The following is a 24,896-nucleotide window of genomic DNA, read 5'->3' as shown; positions in this document are numbered from 1 at the left end:
TTTCAACGAATATTTTGACTTTGTTTAACAGTGCAGAATACCTGCAGTAATGAATGAGAGTGAGCAGCCTGGGAAGGATCACTGGCTTGGTATTATACTTTTATAGCTCACATATATGACAGCATACACAAGTAAAGCTATACCATTGTCTCACCCGAGATTTCATCATAGCACCTCATATCATTTACATATTTATCTGCAGAGCATAAAACATGCCAGGACAGCCAGCTGATGACATTGATAGTCCTCCAAATTTCTTTCTATTGAAATTACTTTTAATTACCCAAGATTCTGTGAGATCTCATGTCTGTGGAATCGCCACCGTGAATTTGTCACTCCAAACAGGTGTGTGGTTTTTCCCTGCCAAATCATCTAATGTGTGCGTTCAGAGGTCACAACGTTAAAAATAAGTTGTATGTACCATTTGTCTATTTTTTTCAATGTTTCTCAAATTGTTTAAGGTTTAAAACTCAAAGCCTTCACAGAACAGAGATCTGCCATCTATTCTCCTTTGTTGTACTTTTTAAAATTGTTCTCCCCAGCAGCAGAACTTCCCTGTAGTGTTTAATCCTCTCTGATCTGGACTCCGTGTTTCTCTTGGTGCTGCAGCGGGCTAATGAAATTCCCCCACAGAGGCTTTTGTATGAGTAGGGTCTGTGCTGCAGAGTGGCTCGCTCTGATCATTAGCCATGTTAATGATTGTCCAGTGTGTAGTGACAGTGTAATGTTGAGTGATAGGCTCGTATATCTGCCAGTATATCTATCTGCTTCTGGTCCCCCCTCCTCCTGCAGGCTTACAGGTCGTGTCTGATTTTCTTTTTTTTTTTCATCTCAATCTAAATTCCCTCTCGGATTCAGCGGCGCGTCAGAATAAATTGTTCGAGTCGTTCAATGAGGAAGTGCAGTCAACCGACACCGGTGTGCAAACACATTTGGAGCGGCGGTGGTAGACGTCTTATCGGTGCGCAGGCAGGTGTGCATGGTTGTGTGTATTTTTAGGGATGGGAGGGTGCGTGACAGGGCTCATTTTACCCTGAAGCTACTAGTTGGTTTTTGAGGACCCACACTGATACGGATACTTTGAGAGTGAGGCAGCCTGGAGGGAATATTTACCTTCTCTATCAATCGTAGCCCTTAAACAGTCTGCCCCTTTTCAGCTCTCTTTTAAAATTTTCTAAGATGTTTTCTTCATCATCCACTTTAAACTCAAACAAAGACAATTCTTAATAACACACTCAGTGCGTTTACATGCACAGTTCATTAACTGTGTTCATCTCATTGGTCTAAAACTGCAGTTCTTTCTCAGTCACTCTAGATGCTGATACCATATTCTTGTTCCCCTCTTAGCTAGCTTCTTCCCTGGTGCAGGAAGTGTGCAGCACGCTTAGAACACCAAGGCCAGCTTGGGTCTGATTAAGGTGTATAAATACAAGGGAGGATGCATGTCTATCCCCCTTCTCCAGTCGCCTCACTGACCTGCCCTCAAATTAGTTAAAGCTGAAAGGCGGCTTGATGGAGTAGTTTGATGTAGGAGAAGAAAGCAGGGGCAGAGAGCAAGATGAGGATGACAGAGGAGAAGAAGGCAGGGATAGAGAGCAAGATGAGGATGATAGAGGAGAAGAAAGCAGGGACAGAGATCAAGATGAGGATGATAGAGGAGAAGAAGGCAGGGAAGAGAGCAAGATGAGGATGATAGAGGAGAAGAAAGCAGGGAAGGAGAGCAAGATGAGGATGATGGATGAGAAGTAAGCAGCAACAGAAAGCAAGATGAGGATGATGGAGGAGAAGTAAGCAGAGACAGAGAGCAAGATGAGGATGATGGAGGAGAAGAAGGCAAGGATAAAGAGCACGGTGAGGATGATGGAGGAGAGGTATGCAGAGACATAGAGCAAGATGAGGATGATGGAGGAGAAGTAAGGAGCGACAGAGAGCAAGATGAGGATGATGGAGAAGAAGAAAGCAAGGATAAAGAGCACGCTGAGGACGATGGAGGAGAACTAAGCAGAGACATAGAGCAAGATGAGGATGATGAGAAGAAGAAAGCAAGGATAGATGGCAAGATGAGGTTGATGGAGGAGAAGAAAGCAGGGACATAGATCAAGATGAGGATGATGGAGGAGAAGTAAGCAGCAACAGAGAGCAAGATGAGGATGATAAGAAGAAAGCAAGGATAGAGAGCAAGATAAGGGTGATGGAGGAGAAGTAAGCAGAGACAGAGAGCGAGATGAGGTTGATAGAGGAGAAGAAGGCAGGGATAGAGAGCAAGATGAGGGTGATGGAGGAGAAAAAAGCAAGGATAGATGGCAAGATGAGGATGATGGAGGAGAAGTAAGCAGAGACAGAGAGCAAGATGAGGATGATGGAGGAGAAGAAAGCAGTAACAGAGAGCAAGATAAGGATGATGGAGAACAACTAAGCAGAGACAGAGAGCAAGATGAGGATGATGGAGGAGAAGAAGGCAAGGATAAAGAGCACGGTGAGGATGATGGAGGAGAAGTAAGCAGACACATAGAGCATGATGAGAATGATGGAGGAGAAGTAAGCAAGGACAGAGTGCAAGATGAGGATGATGGAGGAGAAGAAAGCAGGGACAGAGAGCAAGATGAGGATGATGGAGAAGAAGAAAGCAAGGATAGAGAGCAAGATGAGGATGATGGAGGAGAAGAAAGCAGCGACAGAGTGCAAGGTGAGGATGATGGAGGAGAAGAAAGCAGAGACAGAGAGCAAGATGAGGATGATGGAGGAGAAGAAGGCAAGGATAAAGAGCACGGTGAGGATGATGGAGGAGAAGTAAGCAGACACATAGAGCATGATGAGAATGATGGAGGAGAAGTAAGCAAGGACAGAGTGCAAGATGAGGATGATGGAGGAGAAGAAAGCAGGGACAGAGAGCAAGATGAGGATGATGGAGAAGAAGAAAGCAAGGATAGAGAGCAAGATGAGGATGATGGAGGAGAAGAAGGCAAGGATAAAGAGCACGGTGAGGATGATGGAGGAGAGGTATGCAGAGACAGAGTGCAAGATGAGGATGATGGAGGAGAAGTAAGGAGCGACAGAGAGCAAGATGAGGATGATGGAGAAGAAGAAAGCAAGGATAAAGAGCACGCTGAGGACGATGGAGGAGAACTAAGCAGAGACATAGAGCAAGATGAGGATGATGAGAAGAAGAAAGCAAGGATAGATGGCAAGATGAGGTTGATGGAGGAGAAGAAAGCAGGGACATAGATCAAGATGAGGATGATGGAGGAGAAGTAAGCAGCAACAGAGAGCAAGATGAGGATGATAAGAAGAAAGCAAGGATAGAGAGCAAGATAAGGGTGATGGAGGAGAAGTAAGCAGAGACAGAGAGCGAGATGAGGTTGATAGAGGAGAAGAAGGCAGGGATAGAGAGCAAGATGAGGGTGATGGAGGAGAAAAAAGCAAGGATAGATGGCAAGATGAGGATGATGGAGGAGAAGTAAGCAGAGACAGAGAGCAAGATGAGGATGATGGAGGAGAAGAAAGCAGTAACAGAGAGCAAGATAAGGATGATGGAGAACAACTAAGCAGAGACAGAGAGCAAGATGAGGATGATGGAGGAGAAGAAGGCAAGGATAAAGAGCACGGTGAGGATGATGGAGGAGAAGTAAGCAGACACATAGAGCATGATGAGAATGATGGAGGAGAAGTAAGCAAGGACAGAGTGCAAGATGAGGATGATGGAGGAGAAGAAAGCAGGGACAGAGAGCAAGATGAGGATGATGGAGAAGAAGAAAGCAAGGATAGAGAGCAAGATGAGGATGATGGAGGAGAAGAAAGCAGCGACAGAGTGCAAGGTGAGGATGATGGAGGAGAAGAAAGCAGAGACAGAGAGCAAGATGAGGATGATGGAGGAGAAGAAGGCAAGGATAAAGAGCACGGTGAGGATGATGGAGGAGAAGTAAGCAGACACATAGAGCATGATGAGAATGATGGAGGAGAAGTAAGCAAGGACAGAGTGCAAGATGAGGATGATGGAGGAGAAGAAAGCAGGGACAGAGAGCAAGATGAGGATGATGGAGAAGAAGAAAGCAAGGATAGAGAGCAAGATGAGGATGATGGAGGAGAAGAAAGCAGCGACAGAGTGCAAGATGAGGATGATGGAGGAGAAGAAGGCAAGGATAAAGAGCACGGTGAGGATGATGGAGGAGAAGTAAGCAGACACATAGAGCATGATGAGAATGATGGAGGAGAAGTAAGCAAGGACAGAGTGCAAGATGAGGATGATGGAGGAGAAGAAAGCAGGGACAGAGAGCAAGATGAGGATGATGGAGAAGAAGAAAGCAAGGATAGAGAGCAAGATGAGGATGATGGAGGAGAAGAAAGCAGCGACAGAGTGCAAGATGAGGATGATGGAGGAGAAGAAAGCAGCGACAGAGTGCAAGGTGAGGATGATGGAGGAGAAGAAAGCAGAGACAGAGAGCAAGATGAGGATGATGGAGGAGAAGAAGGCAAGGATAAAGAGCACGGTGAGGATGATGGAGGAGAAGTAAGCAGACACATAGAGCATGATGAGAATGATGGAGGAGAAGTAAGCAAGGACAGAGAGCAAGATGAGGATGATGGAGAAGAAGAAAGCAAGGATAGAGAGCAAGATGAGGATGATGGAGGAGAAGAAAGCAGCGACAGAGTGCAAGATGAGGATGATGGAGGAGAAGAAAGCAGAGACAGAGAGCAAGATGAGGATGATGGAAGAGAAGGCAGCAGGAACAGAGAGAAAGATTAGGTTGATGTAGGAGAAGAAAGCAGTAACAGAGAGCAAGATGAGGATGATAGAGATTAATAACAGACAGGTGGAACAAGTGGTTAAAAGGTTTTAATTCTGAGCCATTTTTGAAGTCGAAGACCCACTGAGGGAGGTGCCAGTGTTCTCAGAGGGGCACAAGGCTTTGTCTAAATTTGTCAAAATTCAGTCAACATATGTTAACTGAGATCATGGCAAAACTCTGCTGAAATATTTATACAAAGGTCTTTTGGTATGATAAATATATATAGGCCTATTTTCTTAGGGTTTTGTCAATGGAACAATTAAAATAGTTGATGTTTGGAAGCAATTATCCAGTTTTTTATTAGTGTGGGTCTTGGGGGGCTCGGCTTTTCTTAGATAACCATAAGGGGGGCTTCAAGGTTGGGAACCACTGCTCGAAGGCATTTTTTTTCTGAGATGGTAACACAGGAATGACAAGTTAGTTTTCTCAGCATGTAAGACAGAAATACCTTAGTTTTATAAATAACACTATTTTCTAGATTTCTACCTGTCAGTTTGATAATGAAGGACTGATTTTTGTTGATTTCATATCCTGCTGATAAGTGATTGGTCCATATAGCTTAAACTCTTCTCATTCTATCATCACCCTACATTTGTACGTCTGTAAACAAAGATTTAAACAGAGCTTTTAGTATTCTGTAAATTGGAGTTTTCAAACAAGAAAATGTAACAAAACATATTAGATATTAAAACATCACTGTACCAGACTAATATCAGCTGATGGTGTTGGTTGACTGATGTATAGGTCTTGCTGTAGTTTGCAGTCAGAGCCCAAGGCTGTGGAGCAATCTGCCAGAGGAGATCAGGTCAGCTGAGTCAATGGCCTCTTTGCAGTTCCTACTTAAACCCTTTTTATTGGAGAGCTCTCACTGATTTTATGTGAGTTTGAACTTCTTTACAGTCTAAGATATCATAGTTTTTCCTTAATGAGGCCTTATTTAGTGATGGCTGTTAAAGACCGGATTATTCTTAACACCAGTGGCGGCTGGTCACAGATCCAGAGATCCAAAGCCAAAAACATGAAAATAAGGGTGTCCCAACTATTTACATCATTTAGTCTGACTGGTCAGATTTTGCCTGTAGATGCCTACTTATTAAATGTCTTTTTTCAATCAATCATAATTTGCATAGAGTAAATTCATAACCAAAGTTGTCTCAAGAGGGCCGATCTAGACTGTACTTTTTGTTACATTATTGTGAAGACCACGTATTTATTTATCATGAGCTCTTAGCAACAGTAGGCAAAGTTACAGTGGCAAGGGAAAAACTTCTTTTAACAGTTAGAAAAATTGAACAGAACAAGACAAACAGCCATCTCCTGAAGATATAAAGAGAGAGACAGGTGCAGAAAGAGAGAAGATAAGGATAAGGAAAGTAGAAAGAGGGAGATGCAGAGAGGGAGAAGAATGAATGTCTCCTAACTTCTCTGTTCACTATAATGATAAACCACATCTGTGTAAACTTGTTGTGACGTTTGTAGTCTGTTGCAGTGTGAGCTGCTGTTAATTTTGATTGTAAAAAAACATCCTGAACATTCTTTAATTTTCAAATCAGTGAATTGATAAAATACTGTTTTCTGCAGCAGAAAGTTTAATGTCATACAGTATGACTTCCCATAGCTATAACTGAAATCAAAAGCATCATTAAAAGCATCATAATACAAATTTGTGCCAAAAAACAGGAACTCAAAACCCCTTCTTTGCTCTCTGCCCTGGCTCAGAGCCAGGGAGCTGCGCTCTGGCCAGAGTTCACCATAAGGTCAAAGGGTGGACTAATTGCTAGAGTATTTGTGTGTTTTTCACTTGAACCAGATCAAACATCTTACTACTGAAGCTGTGTTTTAATCCATATTTCACTTGTTTATAGTCCTGGATGAGTAAAAGAGGCAGGCTGTGACTGTCTCTTTCCGAGTAGCCATAGTTCAATTCCTCATGTCTGTTTGCTAAAGTTTAGTGAAGTATCTGAAGTTGACACATTCTGTTCCCGCCAGGTCTGTCACAATGAAAGCCTTCAAACTGTCAGTCGCGGCATAAATGTGATTGTTTCTCTCGCGCCTTGAAAAAGAAAGTTGTAGCATAGCAGCATAGTAGACAGAATGTTCCTCCAGTCAGGTTGTAGCATTTTTTTTCTGAGTTTGAGAGGATTTTATTTTTTGTGAGTGGGTGTGGCTTTGGTTCATTTAATGACACGCCCACACCATCCTAGAGCAGATAATACTGCTTGGTTTTTCTGATTTTGAAGCTTCATTTTATAAACTTAGAGATGTTTTTCATGACTGAAAATTGGCTGGGTGGTTTGTAACACAGTGCCTGTCATACAACAAACTTAACATACAGATTGTTTTTAGCACTTTAAACACAGGGACTTTAAGTTGTTCAAAATGCTCCCAGACTTATTTACTTTTTTTTTTCCTGACAGTGTGAAATATTGGGAGGTAAAAAATTTAAAAGTCAGCTGAGATGCTGCTGCTTTAAAGTCCCTGCAAAATGAAGTCGTTCACCTTAAATATATTAATGCACACACCAAGGATTTGATTAAATGTACGTAACTTTTTTCAAAATGGAAAAAGATTAATATTTATGCCGAGATAGGGTTTGAGTAGGGGTGTGACGAGATCTCGCGAGATGAAAACGTCACGAGATTTCTCGTCAAGGTGAAAACCGTCTCGCAATATTATTATTGCCCAGACACCAGGAGCAGCAGCTCTCCTGACAAAAAACAATACCAAACTGGAAGTTATTAAAGATCACAAAGATGCCCTGGACAATTAAAAATTGTTGGTGTGACAGCTAATGAAGTAATGGAGCTGATCCGTGACCCATTAATATCACTGCTCCAGCCCCCACCCCCTCCTCTGTGTGCGCGACTCGGGGCTGTACATGACCTGCAAATGCATAATAAGTTTGTCATAAGGACGTGCAATGATTGAATGCTGCTGCTGCTAGAACCTGTGCAGTCTCCGCGAGTCCGTGTATATGCACAGACTCGCTCATATTGCCACTATCTGTGTTTGAGCACCATGTTTACACAATTAGTTCATGCAGGACACCGTCATACACCCAGCTGTGATCAGCTGATCTCAAACACAGCTCCCACAGCCAATCACAGCACTTTTCTCAACACAGTGGCTTACTTAAATATGACGTACTACTCATTAGTCCCTGCTTGAATTAATGCTGATGCACCACACTGCTGCTGCTGGCAAAGCTTAACATCCTCCACCCCAGCCTCCTCCTTTATAGCATAAAGCTTGTGCACCCTCATTTTCAGATTTATTTTCTTTTGAACTATTTCTATTCTATTGTATTCAGTTTGCACTGTCATAAATGCATCGGTCTAAATGAGGGTTTCTTGCTAAATAATAAAGATAGGAATAAATGATGATTGTAAACTACTGACAGATTAACAGACCTGTACCCAGCTCAGTCATTACTGCATTATTGTCGTAACACTTATCATTAACTTTTGATCTTTATTATGATTATTTAAACTCTTCCTTTCCTGAAACACACACTCAGCCACACTGAAAAATGCGGGCTGTGGGCTAGAGAAACTTAAAGTGATGAGGCCAGAGTGCTGTGGGGGTTTGAACTAAACAACAGGAGACTTTAGTGGGCCAAGAGGGAGAGAGAGTCTTATCTGTATTGATCTTCGGTGACAGACGATGACATCTATGAAGAGCAATGAGGCTGGAGAAACAGGCATCATAAACCTGCTTTGATGAGAAGTGGAAAAAAACTGTTCAAATAGGAGCGACCGGAGAGTGTGTGTGTGTCTGTGTGTGTGCATGCAGAGAGGGAGGGAGGGAGCGGGTGGGTTCGAAGTGTGTTAGGTGAATGAACTTGGAGAAAGAAGTGAGGAAACCCATCTTCCTTCTTCTGTCACGTTTAATGAAAAATGAGCAGCTCACCTGGCCTCCGTCCACCTGGTTCTCCTGATCTGTGTGCACGGGCGTGTGCGTGTTTGTGTGGTAGCGTTCTCCTCAAAGGGAATGGTGTATCCAAGGGGCTAGTTTGGAGGTCTTCTGTGTGTTTTGTTGATAACTGGGATTTGGAACTCAAACACAGGAGCGGCAGATGGTGTGTTGGCTTCTGCATGTGCGTGCGTGTTTGTGTGTGTGTGTTTGTCAAGTGTGTAAACAGGCGCTAGATTGAGAGCTGTATGTGTGTGTGTTCTTACTCAGACACAGACACGAACCGTTGGTCCCTGAAGGTAGCGCTGCTCTCTGTGGTCAAAGCGCGGTCTGATCCCGGGTCGGCGGCGGTCGACCTCGGGCCCATCTGCTCTCATGATGACAGATGTGTCAGGAGCTGGCTGCAGATCCGTCCCCCGTTAGGCTTTCTGACAGACTGCCCTCCATGTTGGCAGGAGGCGCTCATACCCCATTAAGTTTGCTTCTTCAAATTGAAAATATTGAGAAACTCACTGAATTAAACAAATTTGGTTTAAAAAAAAATCACTTTCATCAAAAGTTTAGTCAGAAATGACTTGCTCTGTATAAAGGAAAAAATAAATCTTAGCCATCTCTGGTCATTTCTTCATTTTTTTTTCCACTTGTCTAGGGAATATCAGCCTGCCACTGAAATCTCTGCTGGTTGGTGAAGAATACTTTAGTAGTCCAAGAGGGGTGTTTAAAACATAAAAGAGCACCTTTCCTAACATGTATATTCTTCCTTGACTGGAGATCCCAAAAAGGCACATGGGAGACTCCATGCTCAGGTGGGAGAAAGTTCTTTGGTCTGATGAGACCAAAATGTCGCTTTTTGGCCCTCTGATATCTTATTGACCACATCAGGTGGTTGTGACAGTCCTGCACTATGCCAGAGGCAAGACTTGTATTCAAATAAAGTTGTATTACTGACACTATTTCTGTGGCATTTTAGTTGGCACTTTAAGTCTTGAGATAAATCTTCCCTCGGAGTCCTCAAAGAAATATGAACTCTAGATTTGTGGGGTGCTACTCTGTCATGTTTTTTCAAAGGTGGAGTGATGAAATTGAATTTGTGTTGACACTGGCACTTTCTGTGCCACACAGTGGTACATCTTGTCTTGGTAGTTCTTGTCCTATACAATCAATGGGTCTTTCTCTTTTTTCGCAGTCGGAAACATCACTCATTCAGTATGTTTACATGTATACAGTGGGAAATTTGATGAATTGATACCCCCTCTAATATGCTACCTCTTAGCTTGACTAATTACTGTACACTTTCTTCCTGTTGATCTTGTTAATTACTTTTAGTACAAATGAGAAGAGCACCTTGCCTCTAGCTAGTGGTGTAGTAATGTCTGCAAATCTGTCTGAATTTAATTTTTTTTAGTTTTCTTTATAACCGAGAGAGTAAGTGACAGAGTTGGACAATAGCTGGACTTTGTTGAAACATGCCCATAAGGAAATGTATTTGGCACACCTGGATGAGATGATACACCTGCTCCATGCTCCCTGGTCAAAGGAAGCTCTCTATAAAACACTTCTCCATACTTATATTATACAAGATGATAAAGGAGATGTGATGCTTTGTGAAAGCTCCACATAAAAGTGCCCGCAAAAGCATTGTTAATAAGTCAAAAAAGGGCAGCTTGAATGCTTCCCTTAATTTGCCATTGGCCTATCACCACACATGTGCACCGGCATGCAGAGATGCTGAGCCATTGTGCAGCTATTTGGGGAAAAACACCCCTTTCCATGCACGTACAGTGTTTAACAAATTTATTAGACCACCTGTCATATTTGTCTCAAAGACCATCCAGCATCATGAAGTGCTTTAATGTGGACTCTTTCATTTTCAGTGAGCTCTCCACATTTTACCATTTTGAACAGGAATGAGGGATTTCAAACTGAATTCACCCAAATTTGAGCCGGCTCACTGGGCTTCTCTGAGAAGTCAGAAATGAATCAAGCATAACATTCAACCACTAAAACAAATTTTGCTGTTCAGGAATGCAAGTAATAATTATAATTTGACATATTAATCAAGAAATAATAATGTGCTTTACTATTTTTTCAGCTTTTTGGAAATCAGTAAATTTGAAAATTCATGGATAACAATAATAATTATATTTTAGCATTAAAAATATCATTTGGGTTAAAGAGCTTCTACATATTGGTTTATTAACCACTGCAGAAACATAAAAAATGATTTTGGTAATTACCAATGCTGTTAATTTAGGGCAGCTGTGGCATAAACCTTACTTTAGGGTGGTCTAATAAATTTGTAAGCACAGTTGCTGTATTTGACAAGAAGAGACACAGCAAATAGGTAAATAACTTAAGAACCGTAAATTTTAGCCACTTACTTTTTCCCCTTGCAGTCTGCCGCTGTGCCATTCTAATGGTGCTATCCATGCTTTGATAGCCCTTAACTGCAATTTCTACATAGAACATCTGTGCCGCGCTCTGCAGGGCCACGGTTTTACTCCGACCAAAGGCGAGCGATCTTTCCCACTGGAAGCATGTCTAGAACGCTGTGCCACAGCTTTCTGATCGACGGGAGGTGATGCAGTTTGGCAGCGGCCAGTGCTGAAAATAGACCTGCAGCGTATGCCCAACAAAGCACCACAGTGTGGTGATTCAGGGACGCGCTAGTGGAAATTGAAGGAGACAGAAGCTTTTAAAGTGAGCCTCGAACTCTGGTGGCTTTCCAGGGTCTTTAAAGCCCCAATCCACACCAGTAACTCTGATATTGAATACCTTTTTACCCATTTTTTAAATTCATTTTCAATGGTTTCTGCTGCTAACATAGCATTAGCTACCATATTGTTTTCCTATAATGGTTGTCACATGGGCCATGTCAACCAATGGTAGGCTATTCCGTAGTTGTGTCACACTTTGCCAAACTGTGCATGCCTCAACACTTGGATCCTGGTGGCTCTGGCCAGTATAGCTCATAATGGAGAAACAGAGAGCCTGTGATGTGGCCCTCTGTGTCACTGCAGACAGAAATTGCTCTGAATAATAGCACAAATTTAGGCAATTCAAAAATGTGCAGGTACTTTTTTGTAAATATGTTAATATTTTAAAGTCTTTTGTTACAGAATTTTTTTTTTTTTCACTTTTTGGTCCCCAACAAACAAAAACAAGTTTTTGCATAAAATGGTTGAAGTCATTATTGTTTACTATGTATCCACATGGATATCTGAGTTTAATGTCCATTTGGGTTTTTTTTTTTTTGCCCTTATAGTCCCATAACTTCTTAAAATTTAAAGTGACATAACTGCAGCACACATCTTGAAGTCCAGGTTGTTCTGTTTAGAGCTTAACTATGCACCACAGGGTTGATGTTTACAAGCTTTTTAAGACAAAAAGTCCAGGTGAGATGAAATGGTGAAAAAATAGCACAGGACTCAGAGGGTTAAGAACAGGAAGTTGTGACATTGCACTCTTACCTGCCTGCTGTGCATTGAGAATATGAGGAGAGATAGAGCTAAAAACTTTGATCACTCAAAGCACTTCTGTAAATAAACTCGATGATAACAGTCTAAAACATTTTTGATAATAACAAAGGTCTGGACCTTGCAGACATAACTGCCTCCCCCTGTAAGAAGACTCCAGTATTAAAGTTATACCGGCGATTGTAACTATTCTGTTATTCTGACAGGTAAAGAAGTGAGAAGGCTTATAAACAACTTGGCAAAACACTGAAAGAGGAGAATAAAATCAACTGAAACTACGACAGGCTTAGATCTGCCTCTGTCACACTCACCTCGACTGACTGCAGGGTGTGCAATCTTGCAAACTGTGTGCAGATTGTGCAAATACATGTTTTTTTGCACCCTGATGGTTTCAAGAGCCACAAAGCAGTTCAGTAAAGGGTATTGAGAGCTCTTTGTAAGGACTAAATGTTAAGTTTAAGTTTTGGTTTCAGTCATGAATCACCGCTTCATTGGGTAGCAGAAGAGGAGGGGTGAGACAACAGAGAGCTGCAAGGGTAGAACAGGCGATGAGGAGATTTCTGTGCTTTGGCAGATCATTGATGCATTTGATTTTTCTATAAACTGAGTGCATTTTATAGGCACCCCTACTTCAAATCACATCCGCTGGTATTATGTTGTGCTTCCAGTTTAAGAGAGTGCAACTTTGTGTTACTCTGCAGGCCTCAAACACTGTTTTTTTAGTCTTTAGTAAGAAAACAGAGTGATCCCACTTTGCTGAAGCACAAGGACTAGAGGCAGCAGCTCCTTTTAACACACAAAGACACTGTAGGAGAGCTTCTGCAAAATGGAACGAAAAATAGGAGGCATTCATCACAGCCTGAGACCTTTGCAACCGTTCAGACATTATCCATTATTTTGCTCTTTGATCACAATTACACTAATTATGGCCTCTCTATCAGCTCAGTTTCTCACAAACAAGGAGGAGAGGGGAATAAGAATGGAGAAGCCGGGTGATTCAGAGTCTCTGAGTGTCTGTGAAATGTGATTAGAAATGTGCAGGTGACACGCTGACTTCATACGGATGATTCTTCTTAACGCAGGAGAGGGAAGAGCAGCAGGGTGCTGGCATAAAGCTACAGAGAGGGGAGTCAAAGCTCTGCTCATATTGTTGATTTTCTGAAAACTGCTCCACACGCTTCTGCTTCCACTTTTTTTTTCTTTTTTATCATTAGATTGGTTGACCTACCCGGGTGCTGCAGAACTAATTTTACCAATATGATGAAGTTTTTGCTCTGTTAAAAGGTCACTCAGACTCCAATTATTGGCTCTCAACTTAAACACAGAATAAGGAGCCAAAGTCCATGCAGCGATCCTCAGATCCTTTACTCCCTTGCTGCAGACACCCATTCTGTCTGCAGCTGTCTCGGTAATGCATAACAAAGTAATCTGTTAGAGTACTCAAGTTCAACATCATGTGTTAATTCTGAAATTCAAGTAATTTGTTAAACAGTACCTTTTTCCCAAACATAATATATCCACAGCCTGGGATATACACATCACCACCCCATGGACAGCATCTTTTCTACCCAAAAAAGCTTTCAGTGAAGTTCTTTGCTTTTCTTTTTCTTTCAGCTTGTAACTCCTTCAGAGTAGTCATAGGTGTCTTGGTGGCCTCTCTCAGTAGTCTCCCTCTCAGTTTGTGAGGACGACCTGATCTGGGCAGATTTACACATGTGCCATTTTCCTTCTGTTTCTCGATGATGGATTGAACTGAACTCTGGGGCATGGTCAGTGCCTTTTTCGTATCCATTCCCTGCCTTATACTTTTCATAACCTTTTCTTCTCTTTTCTGAGTTGTTTTGAGTGTTCTTTTGTCTTGAAATGGTAGCCAGGAATGCTGATTAACAAGTGACTGGACTTTCCAGAAACATTGTAGTATATCATGTCATTATACTACAATCACTTAAAACAATCAAGTGATCCCCGTTTCACTGATGGTGATACTACTAGCACCAGTTGACTGGACCTCTGTAGAATAAGCCAGTCACTTTAGAGAGGGTGAATGTTTATGCAGTCACTTACATATTTTTCTTCAATTAAAACTACTTTGTAAAAATCTGATTTCACTTTGATTTTAAAGAGGTTTTATTTGTCAGTGATTTCCTCTGGATTGCATTGAATATGTGTATCACTGCATGAATGGATTATGTGTAATTTGAGGGTAAGAGTAATGCACAGGTAAGGGTTGTGACTCAGTCTGTGTGTTAGTGCCACTAAAATTAAGTTTGAGACAGCAATTCCAATATGGCAGCTGCCAGTGAAGAACTTCAAAAGTGAGCTTCAGAAACAATGGGGTGATGTCACTGACACCATGTCCATGCTTTTTATAATGTACAGTCTATTCTGTCCATAGCTTGTCTTAAAATACAGTCACAGGTGCAAAATTTCAGCTCTCATCATGGGGTATTTTGTCTTCAGCTGTGTACAATGGAAGGAGACAGGGAAGTGCTATTAATTAGGTTACTGTCGTGTGACTGACCAATACTTCTTTTCTTCTCCTCTTTGTTCCAAACAAACTCAGCAATGTGAAATCATCACTTCCTTTTCTCATCACAGTGTTGGGAATAGTTTCACCTTCTGTCCTGTTTCCTCACCACAGCTCGCAGTGACTCTCTCTGGGTTTACTAAAAGTGGAGGATATTTTTCTGGAGAGCAGAATGAGAGCTGAAACCTGACATTATAATCTTTAGGTTAGTGAGACTGTAGAGCAGCAATACCGAGAGGAATTCTTTCATGGATCAGATGTTTCATACAATAAACCAGCAGGTCTGAGATTAAATCAAGCCCTGTGGCAGACAATGTAAAATACACTGTCATGGCTGATACTGATGCTGTTTGCTTATGGTAATTACATGCCCTCCTCAGTATGCCTGTGGTACAGATTAATGGATGCTGAGGAGCGTCGTTATGAGCTGATGAGCTGCTGTTGGAGCTGTTACCTGTGATAGGTGAATCAGCCTCAGGTGATGTTGTATTGACCTCTGTGTGTCGCTCTGGGGTAGCGTCTGATTGATTTGTTTATGTGTTTATTTGTCTGCTCATCTCCCCCCATACACAATATATCAGAGAATTATGATGATGCTCGGGGGTATTTTGTTTGAATATTTTCACAGTGACCCAGAGAGGCCGCTGCAGTCACTGATTTAAAAACTATTATCATCTCTCTTTAGTAAAGGCTTTTTTTCTTTCTTCTATTTTGCTTTTTTTTTTCTTTTATAATCCAGAGCTGTTTCATTTGTAAGTTTTTTTTTTGCTCAGACACCTGACTTTGACTGTTTTTTTCTCACCCTTATCAAACACCATCAAAGAATTTTATTGTGGACATTTGGAAGAAAGCCCTGATGTTTTCATAATTAATTCATTACATTACATGCATTTGGCCGCCGTAAAGAGACCTTTTCCTCCAGGTCAGCGGGATTATTTCTTTATGATAGAAGCAGTTTCATACACAATCCTTTCCAAGTCCTCTTTGACAATGTGACGCTATTGTACCATTAACAGTTTAACATTAAAGAAGCTCCACATTCCTCATTTTAGCATAGGCAACTGGATTAATATATGGACAGGAAAAGAAATGAAACCATACTTACTCTTTTTTGTTGTCTTTGCCTGATGACAACATTATGAAACATTTTTATATGAGCTCCATTACCTTCTAATAAAGATTATTCAAAATGTCCTTGATACTGCTGGTTTCTCTACTTGGCATTTCAGAGCACTGAAAAATGATCAGATGTCTGTTCTTCTTTTTCTGGCCATTTTTACTGACCTAAAAATCCAGAATGCAATAACGCCGGACACAAAAGCTCACTACACAAATTAGTTTTTCACTTATTTTTGCACTTACAAAAACTGAGATCATTGCAGCAACTTTAATTCTTAACTTTAACAAAATACTGAAACAAATATTTCATTAAGGTAGACTTTTAAAAATGTGTGGTATGATCCCCCAGTTACCCAACGGTTTAAGGTACAGTGCCTATAAAAGTATCAACCCTCTTGGATGTTTTACCTGTTTATTGATTTTATAAATCAGTCATGGTTCACATAATAATAAGAAATTTTTTGATCAAAAAAATACCAATGCTCTGTCAGGTTGCACAGGGATCGGGTGTGAACAGCCCTTTTCAAGTCCAGCCACAAGTACTTTATTGGATTGAGGTCTGGGCTTTGGCTCAGCCACTCTAGAACACTCACCTTGTTTTCTTTAAACTATTTCAGCTGCCGAGAAGCATCCCTGCAGCATGATGCTACCACCACCGTGCTTTAAAGTGGGGATGGTGTGTTTGTGGTGATGTGCTGTGTTTGGTGTCCACCAAAGTTTAGCTAAACCATTTCTGTGTAGCTTTCGCTGTATGCTTTGGGTCATTGTCCTGCTGGAAAATGAATGATCTCCCACGCTGTAGTTCTCTTACAGTCTGAATAAGATTTTCCTCCAGGATAATTTGCCACATTCATTTTACCTCCTACCCTTTCATGTCTTCCAGGGCCAGCTGCCAAGAGGCATCCCCACAGCATGATGCTGCCACCACAGTGGTGATGGTGTGTTTGTAGTGTCTGCCCATTCTAGTGTCTTGTCTGATGACCAAAAACACCCATTTTGGTCACATCATACCAAAGGACTTTCTTCTACTTGACCATGGAGTCTCCCACATGCCTTTTGGCGAACTCTAGTCCAGATTAAATATAAGTTTTCTCTGACACTCTCCCCTAAAGCTTTTACTGGTGAAGAACCTGGGCGACAGTTGTTGTATGCAGTCTCTCCCATCTGAAGCTTGTAACTCCTCCGGAGGTGTCTTGATGGCCTCTCTTTTTTCTTTTTTTTTCCAAAAAACGACAAATTATATTGACTGTAGTTTTTTTTTTTAATGAAATTAATAATCAATCCAGTATTGTTAAAGTTGTTAGTGAGGATGCTTAAGAAATGCCTCAACTCCACCTCTTTGACTGCTTCTAGGTAGATATAATGTAACCATTTGCAACCCTTTTTTTCAATTTGGTAACTGCCCTGGAATTGCCTCAAGTGGCTGATATCACTCAGGCTTTGTCAGATGTTTTCTGCAGTCTGTGGTTGAGACTTGCTGTGTAGCTCTGCTCACTTTTGCAGCTTGTTTTTGAGTTGAGATGTAAAGTGGTGATGTCCTCCTGATTTGCTCCATGAGAAATCCCAGAAGGCCTTGCAGGAAGCATGATGCATGCCACCACTTTGCACATGAAACACTGCTTTCCTGTTCTTTGCCTTTATTATGTTAAATCCATCCAAAAAACAAAAGCAGTGGTATTCAGGTTGTAAAATACAACTCACAAAGTGCAGTTTATATTGATTGCACATTTTTCCTTACCTTATATTAAACTTATTTTATCTGTTTTTCAGACAAGGCTGAATGAAAACAAGAACATTTCTAAAAAGAGCACTCTCTGTACAGGTCAAAGGGGCAGGTGCTGAAGCCCCCTCTTTGTCTGTGTGCACATGCCTGCTCAAACGGAAGGAGCTCTCCGGGTTCTTCAGTGTGCACACAGAGCTGGTCTGCAGCAGATGGCACACTGGATCTTCATTGTTTTCAGTGAGACAACAAAGATAAACTCCTGCAGCAGTGATGGAGAGAGATGCTGTCCACCTGCAATCGCATCATGGAAACAAAAGTCTAATCGTCCCTTCTGCTGTCTGCAGACAACAAACAGAAACTCCACTGAAATGGAGGCACGTTCTTCTATTTGTTGACGTGTTCTCTCTGTTCTTTAGTCGAGATAAATAAAAGAGGAGTTTTCTTCCTCTGACCGACAGCTTTGGAGTCAGAAAGAAAAAAGGCGTACTGCCAAAGTAAGGGTTAGCTAAATACTTTCAGTTTCCCGCCTGGCTCTGGCTGCAGTCCGGCTCGGAAACAAACACACTGTGACTTGGACTTCCCGTGGGAACACCTCAAGGGGCCCACTGCTACAATAACAAGGCATCCAAAATCCTGGCTACCATTCATTAAATGGAGGCTTACTTTGCATCAGCTGGTAGTCCTGTCACAGAGGACTGTGGTCAAACAGTTCGTTTTGGCTCTGGTCTGTTAGTCTGTGTTGTTTTTTTCCCCTCTTTTTTAACCAACACTGAGATTGAGTGGAAAACAATGAAATCAACTAGAACTTTATTAATAATGCTTAAAAATACAACTAACTCAATGTGTTAATGTGTAGTTTACACCATTTATGTAAGAATAGTGTATTTGAATACAAACAAACTGATGTCAATATGGTTGTTCTGTATAAAGTAAACTTGAATACTTAAATTACATGAACTTAAATTTCTACAACAGTAACTCTGAGTATTATGAATCAGTATTTAAAAGTCCCCTTGTTATCACTTTCTAGCATTCATACTTAACCTGCTGATTATCATACATTTTTATAAGTTTACACTTGAACTGGTACTTTGTATTGTACACAGCCTCAAATAGGATCACAGAATGTGACTTACTGTACATTAGCATTGCTAACACTAGCAGCCTTTAGTCCTGCTTGCATAGTAGTAGCAGTGGCAGTAGTGACTGATCAGTTACAGCCCCAACTAGTGGAGGCAGGCAGTGTTACACCTCATTTGGCCTGCTTGTTTGACAAAGTGGAAGTGCTCCAACAGTGTGCAACACTTACAGTCTACCCTGCAGTCTTTGCAGCCAACCACTGTTAATTTTGTTGACTGAAATTGTCAACAGCCGTTTGTCTATGAGGAAGACGACATTCAGTACCCCATCACGACAAAGTGCAAAATTTATTAAAAGTAAAAACTAAAATATCACATAATAAGTATTTGGACTGTTACACTTAAAATTTAGCTCAGGTTCCTCCCCTTGCTCTAGATCTTTGCTGAGAAATTTCTATGCCTTGACTAGAGTCCACCTGTGGTAAATCAGATTGATTGGGCATGATTTGGAAAGGCACAGAGCTGACAATGCATATCAGATCCAAGCCATGAGGTCAAAGGAGCTGCCTGCAGAGCTCAGAGACAGGATTATTGCAAGTCACAGATCTGGGGAAAGCTACAAAAAGTTCTGCTGTAATGAGAGTTCCCAAGAGCACAGTGGCCTCCATAATTCTCAAACTGAAGAAGTTTGGCACAGCCAGGACTCTTCCAGTCACCTAGCTAAACTGAGCAACCAGAGGAGAAAGACCTTAGTAAGAGTGGTGACCAAGACCCTGATGGGCACTCTGACTGAGCTACAGAGATCCTGAGTGAAGATTGGACAAAGTTTCAGGAGGACAACCATCACTGCAGACCTCCACCAATAGCTTATGGCAGAATGGCTAGATGGAAGCCTCTCCTTAGTGCAAAACACGTGAAAAACTGCTTTGAGTTTCTTCTGGCGTTTTGGAAGAGTCTTGACTGTGCCAAACTTTTTTTCTATTGGAGAATCAAAGAGGCCACTGTGCTCTTGTGCTGTTTTTTGTAGCCTTCCTCAGATCTGTGCCTTGCACAGGACAAGACACATAATTCATTCAGTTGGTTTGAGGAGAGATGCACTTTTGTTCCCCAGAATATAAACAGAAGAGTTCTATTAAAACAGGATGTTGTCTAACTGTTGTTATATTCATTAAAACCTTAATTTATTTAAGGAGTATCAATTTTGGTATCAGTATCAAGAAATATGAATGGTCACCCTCCAGCTGTGAAAGGATTTTGAAATTAGATTAATTTCACAATTTTGCTGATAAAGTTAAATTAGCTGAACAAAATGAACCCTTTGATTAAATGTGACCTTTTTATCACAATTTTGTTGACTAAAACCAGACTAGAACTATAAAAATGAAAAATGACTGAATGTGACTTTAACAAAGAAACATTTTGATCACAAGACTTAGTTTAATACCCTTCAAAATAAACACTGCTGTGACTGTGTTGGCTTCTTTGTGAATGTAAATGAAATAGCAGTGTGAAAGCTAACAGAACCAATCAAAGAATGCAACAATATTGCAGTTTCACCACCTCCAATAACTTGCATATGTATATAAATGTAAAATTGACCTAAGTGAAAGCTACGGAATCAGATTTTTTTTTTTTTAATTTTCCAAAGCAGAGATTTTCAAAGAGTGATACATGTGACAGAAGGATGCAAATGTCTGCATGTGTGTCCACTCAACAGTCTTTGTGATGAGAGGAGAGAGTCCTGGCCAGAAGTCCTACATTGCTGGCTGCACCTGAAGACCTAAACGGTTAGCCATCACTCCCAGATGCTATCCCGTCACTTAATGATCAACATCATACCAGAGAGAAAATTTAGGGAAGAGTATCTGTTTTGTTGTAGTTGCAGACTTGGGTGACTTGAGCATGTCAGGACACCACAGGGAGCTGCTAACATTTGGACTCACTGTGCAGCAGACTGATGAAAGTGACTGTCAAAGTTTAGCCTGAGATGCTCCGATCACAGATGAGGTCTGTGTCAGCGTTGTGCAAATTTACACTAAAAGGAGCTGGCTTAAATTTCAGTTCCTACAGATTAAAATGAACTCATTAATATTAATTGTGTACTGTTGTGAGTTTGAGCGCATGTGTTGCTGAAACTGTGCATTGTTGCCATTCTTGGTCAGGTCTCCCTTAAAAAAGAGATCTTTGATCTCAATGGGACTTACCTGGCTAAATAAAGGTTAAATAAAATAAAATAACAAATTTATTATGTTTATTTTAGCTAAGCCAATCTCCTCTTCCAGTGAAGCCCTTCAACTTTCCTTCCCTCATTATTTAACCACAAGTTTTACCTAAATTAAGCCATAAATTGTCTACTGTTTACAATGCCTTTAAAAAGTATTCACCCCCTTGGATGTTTTACCCATTTATTGATTTTATAAATCAATCATGGTCAATAAAGTTTTGCTTTTTTGACAAAAACAAAACAAAACAAGAAACCTGAGTGGAAACAGATTTCTACAAAGTAATGTCAAGTAAATAAAAATATGTAATGTCAAATAAGCGACATCATAAATATTCACCCCCTTAAAGTCAGTATTTAGTAGTGCTGCAATCACAGCACTGAGTCTTTGTGGACAGGTGTCAGTCAGGCTTTCACATCTGAGCACTGCAATGTAACTCCATTCTTCTTTGCCAAACTGCTCAAGCTAAGGCCTTTTTATGCCCAGCCACAAATTCTCTATTAGGCTTTGACCCAGCAAGTCCAGAACATTCTCCTTGCTGTCTTCAAACCATTTCTGTGAAGCGTACTCTGTATGCTACACTGTATGCTCCCAAGCTGTAGTTCACTTGCAGACTGAATAAGATTATTCTCCATGATTTGCTGTATTCATTTTGTCCTCTACCTTTACAAGCCTTCCAGGGCTGGCTGCTGAGAAGCATCCCCACAGCATGATGCTGCCACCACTGTGCTTTAAAGTGGGAATGGTGTGTTAGTGGTGATGTGGTAATTAATGGGTGACTCTAAATTTGCATTGGGTGTGATTGAAAGCATGCCTGGTTGTTTTTCTGTATATGTGTACCCTTTTGACCAATCCTGGGTTTACCCCGCCTTTCGCCCAATGACATCTGGGATTGGCTCCAGCCCCCCGTGGCCCTGAAAGAAAATGGATGAATGGATGATTGCCCAGCACTGCTGCATATGTGCTCATCTACTGTCAAACACAGTGTTCAGCACCTCTCACTACCTCTCACACCATGAGTGGTAAATCTCTAGAGTGAACTACATTTATGCTCTTGTGCATGACTTTAAAATTGAATGATTCAGTTTACCCCAAATATGAGTCTCTTCAGGCCTAAAACAGGTGCACATCAGGTGTGTATCAGGTCTGATGTCTGCAGTCAGTCGGGCAGAGTGTGGGGGCGTTTGTTTTATGTACGTGGTTAGCCTTTCATCAGCACTCTCAGTATTCAATTTACATACTGTCTACTGATCCGGCACTGAATGTTAAGCTGTTTATGCTCTCTCAGCCACTTTATTCTGACACGAATAAGTTGTGTGTGTGCGTGTGCACGTCTGTGTGTGGGTATAAGACAGATTGCTTTGCCCCCCACCCCCCTTGGTTGTGCAGTATTGTGTTCTGCTAGTAATGATGGGTTCTGTGCCTCCCAGTCTCCCTCTCAGCAGGACACACACATAAAAGGGTCCTTCTAAGGGCAGCCATGCGGGCGTGTGTAAGTGTTGTTTTCTGCTATTGTGTGTGTGTGATTCCAAAACATCATTTTCAGCAGTGCATGCTGATTGAGCCTCACACTGAGCGCGTGTCCAACCCATCAAGGTTCACATTGGTCCTTTCTCTCTGTCTCTGTCTCCCTCCCTCTCTCACCCTCTCCTTCGCTCCCACCTTCCTTCCTTCTCTATCTTTCCGCTCCTCTGTTTCTCCTCCCTGTATGACATTTCTTCTGTCCTCACACAGCTTCTCTGCTCTTCCCCCATGTGTGTTTGAGCTATTGGATTTTGAGGAGGGGAGCCTCTCCTTTCGTTATTGTAAATCGAAGAAGACACACTCAAGAAAACAACAGTTCTGATTTTGGGGAAAGTTTGGGTTTCACAATAACTAAATGATATGTTGTTTTAGAGACATAACCGGGATTTGCACATCAAACTCAATTCAGTTCCAATAAAGAATCCGTATTTGTCCCCAGGGGGCGATTCAAGACACTTAGAGCAGCAGCATTACAAAAGGCAAAGAGCAGAAGTCAAACAAAAAATAACAACTGCAAATATGAAAATATATGGTGAAAATATAACTGCAATTAAATATATGAATCAACTGATCAATTACAGTAAAAAATTGAAGGCCAAGAAGGGTTGTAGTGCAGAAAGAGAAAGATTTCAGTTGGAAATAAATATATATACAGGGAAATGTAAAGTGGTCAAAAACTGAGTAAATCAAGTTGTTGCAGAAATATAAAATAGAATATAAACATATAAAATCAAGTATAAGGAGGGGAGTATGAAATGGACCGGGTAAAAAAAAACTTAGTTGTGCAAAAAATACAGATTCAAATGCAACTGTTGCATGTCATCAGAGTTACTCTGTGACTGTTGAATGTTCATCAGAGTTACTCTGTGACTGTTGAATGTTCATCAGAGTTACTCTGTGACTGTTGAATGTTCATCAGAGTAACTCTGTGACTGTTCAACGGTCTTCAGAGTAACCTTGTGGCTGTCTGTCTTCTCATCAGAGTGACTTTGAGACATATGAAATCATCTAATATTAGAAGGATCTACTGTATAAGGATCCTGAAGGGTCCTGTTCTCCACTCTGTCCTACACAGCCTTCCCTGCCCTGGCCCCTCAATAGCTTGGTTCAGAGCATTTAAGGGGTCCTGAATGATTGTGCTTTTTATTCTGAGACTTTGCTGCTCATAGATGGATAAAGAGTTTTTTCTTCGTGCAAAATATACACTTTGCAGGATGTGTAATGTTGGTCTTGTAACCTGAAATGTTGCTTGTTGTCACTGTTTTGGCGCTTAAAGGGTAAATGTGCATCCTGGCTTGACCGGGTCACTCTCATTTTTAAACATGTTCTATAAAGTGTTAACACATACTGGTTCCAAAAAGCCTCAGTCCTGGTTTCTACCAAATGAAACACCAAAACAGTGCTCCGTGCTTACAAGGCTGATTTGTCCATCTAAATTTCAGTTATGTTATTGCAAAATCTATTTTAGTTCATTTAGTGGATGTTTTAACCAGTAAAATAACATCATCAGTGCTCTGTAAAGCAAAGTTCAACACTGCATTTTGTTTAATAGGGCTCCCCTTGCACAGCCCATATTTTAAAGCTTTTCCATTTGTTCAGTCATCAGTAAGGTGAAGTCCAAAGAGCACTAGTTTAGAATCTGTTCCCTCTATTTGATTTTTGAGGTCTTGATTAACCAGCGTGGGCTTTTCATTAATCCTCAGCCCTCTGGAATCTGGTTGTTGTGCCAGTATTTGATAAGTGTGATACTGTGCCACTTAAGGAGAGCGTCTTTTTTCTTCAAATTAATCACCTTTAATAGTGGGCTTATCTTTGTCATCCTTAAAGAGAGACTGCTGGGAAATAATCTGTTGTGCCAGGATATCACTGAAGGAAAGCTTGGTATAGGAGCTCCAGCTCATTTATTTTGGTTGTTTAGTGTGACGTCAGGGCAACAGAAACTTCCTGCATTTTTTCCAAAGGTTAAATGTACCCCCATGTATAGCCCAAGTCACAGTTTACTCAGTTTCAGTGTTTGGATTATTTCTTTCAACACTGGTTTGTCTCTGCATGTGTCAGTCAGTCTTCACATGCTGCTGTTGCTTCCCCTGCCCAGCTTACCATACTGACAGAGCTGTCTGTGTTGCATCAGGTAGGCTAGCTGTCATTTCAAGAATGAAGTGCCGAAGCTGATTAAAGAGCATCTCTAGTACTCTGTGTTGAATAAGACAGGGCAGGAAGAATAAGACAGTAGAAATATTTGCAAAGAACACAGCCTATAGACTTAGCAACATTATTAGTATGATGTCTGGTACTTAAGGGCCCTACTTTGTCAGCATAAAGGCCCTCATTTATCAAATGTGCGTACTCTTTGGGAGTACACTCATTTTCACGCAAAGATCAGCGTTTATCAATCTGAGCGTGGACATACGATTCACACGAATCCCATGCCAGGTCTGAGCTTGTGAACGCAAGTTTCAAGTCTGTATGGACTTGCTTTGCAGCTTAAATCTGGCTGTGTTAGATCAGATATGACTTTTAAATGTTT

The 24,896-nt window shown here is 41.2% G+C and overlaps 1 protein-coding gene across 1 annotated transcript in view; it reads left to right on the top strand.

Annotated features, from left to right (window-relative positions):
* The window catches only part of gfra3 (GDNF family receptor alpha 3), a 67,885-nt gene that overhangs the window by 6,996 nt on the left and 35,993 nt on the right, over window positions 1-24,896 (top strand). The gene's annotated exons all lie outside the window — the stretch shown is intronic.

Source organism: Cheilinus undulatus, linkage group 10 (assembly GCF_018320785.1).
Source record: "Cheilinus undulatus linkage group 10, ASM1832078v1, whole genome shotgun sequence".
In the NCBI taxonomy this organism is placed as follows: Eukaryota; Metazoa; Chordata; class Actinopteri; order Labriformes; family Labridae; genus Cheilinus; species Cheilinus undulatus.
The sequence above is the reverse complement of the archived record's forward strand: the minus strand, read 5'-3'. Positions and strand labels throughout refer to the sequence as shown.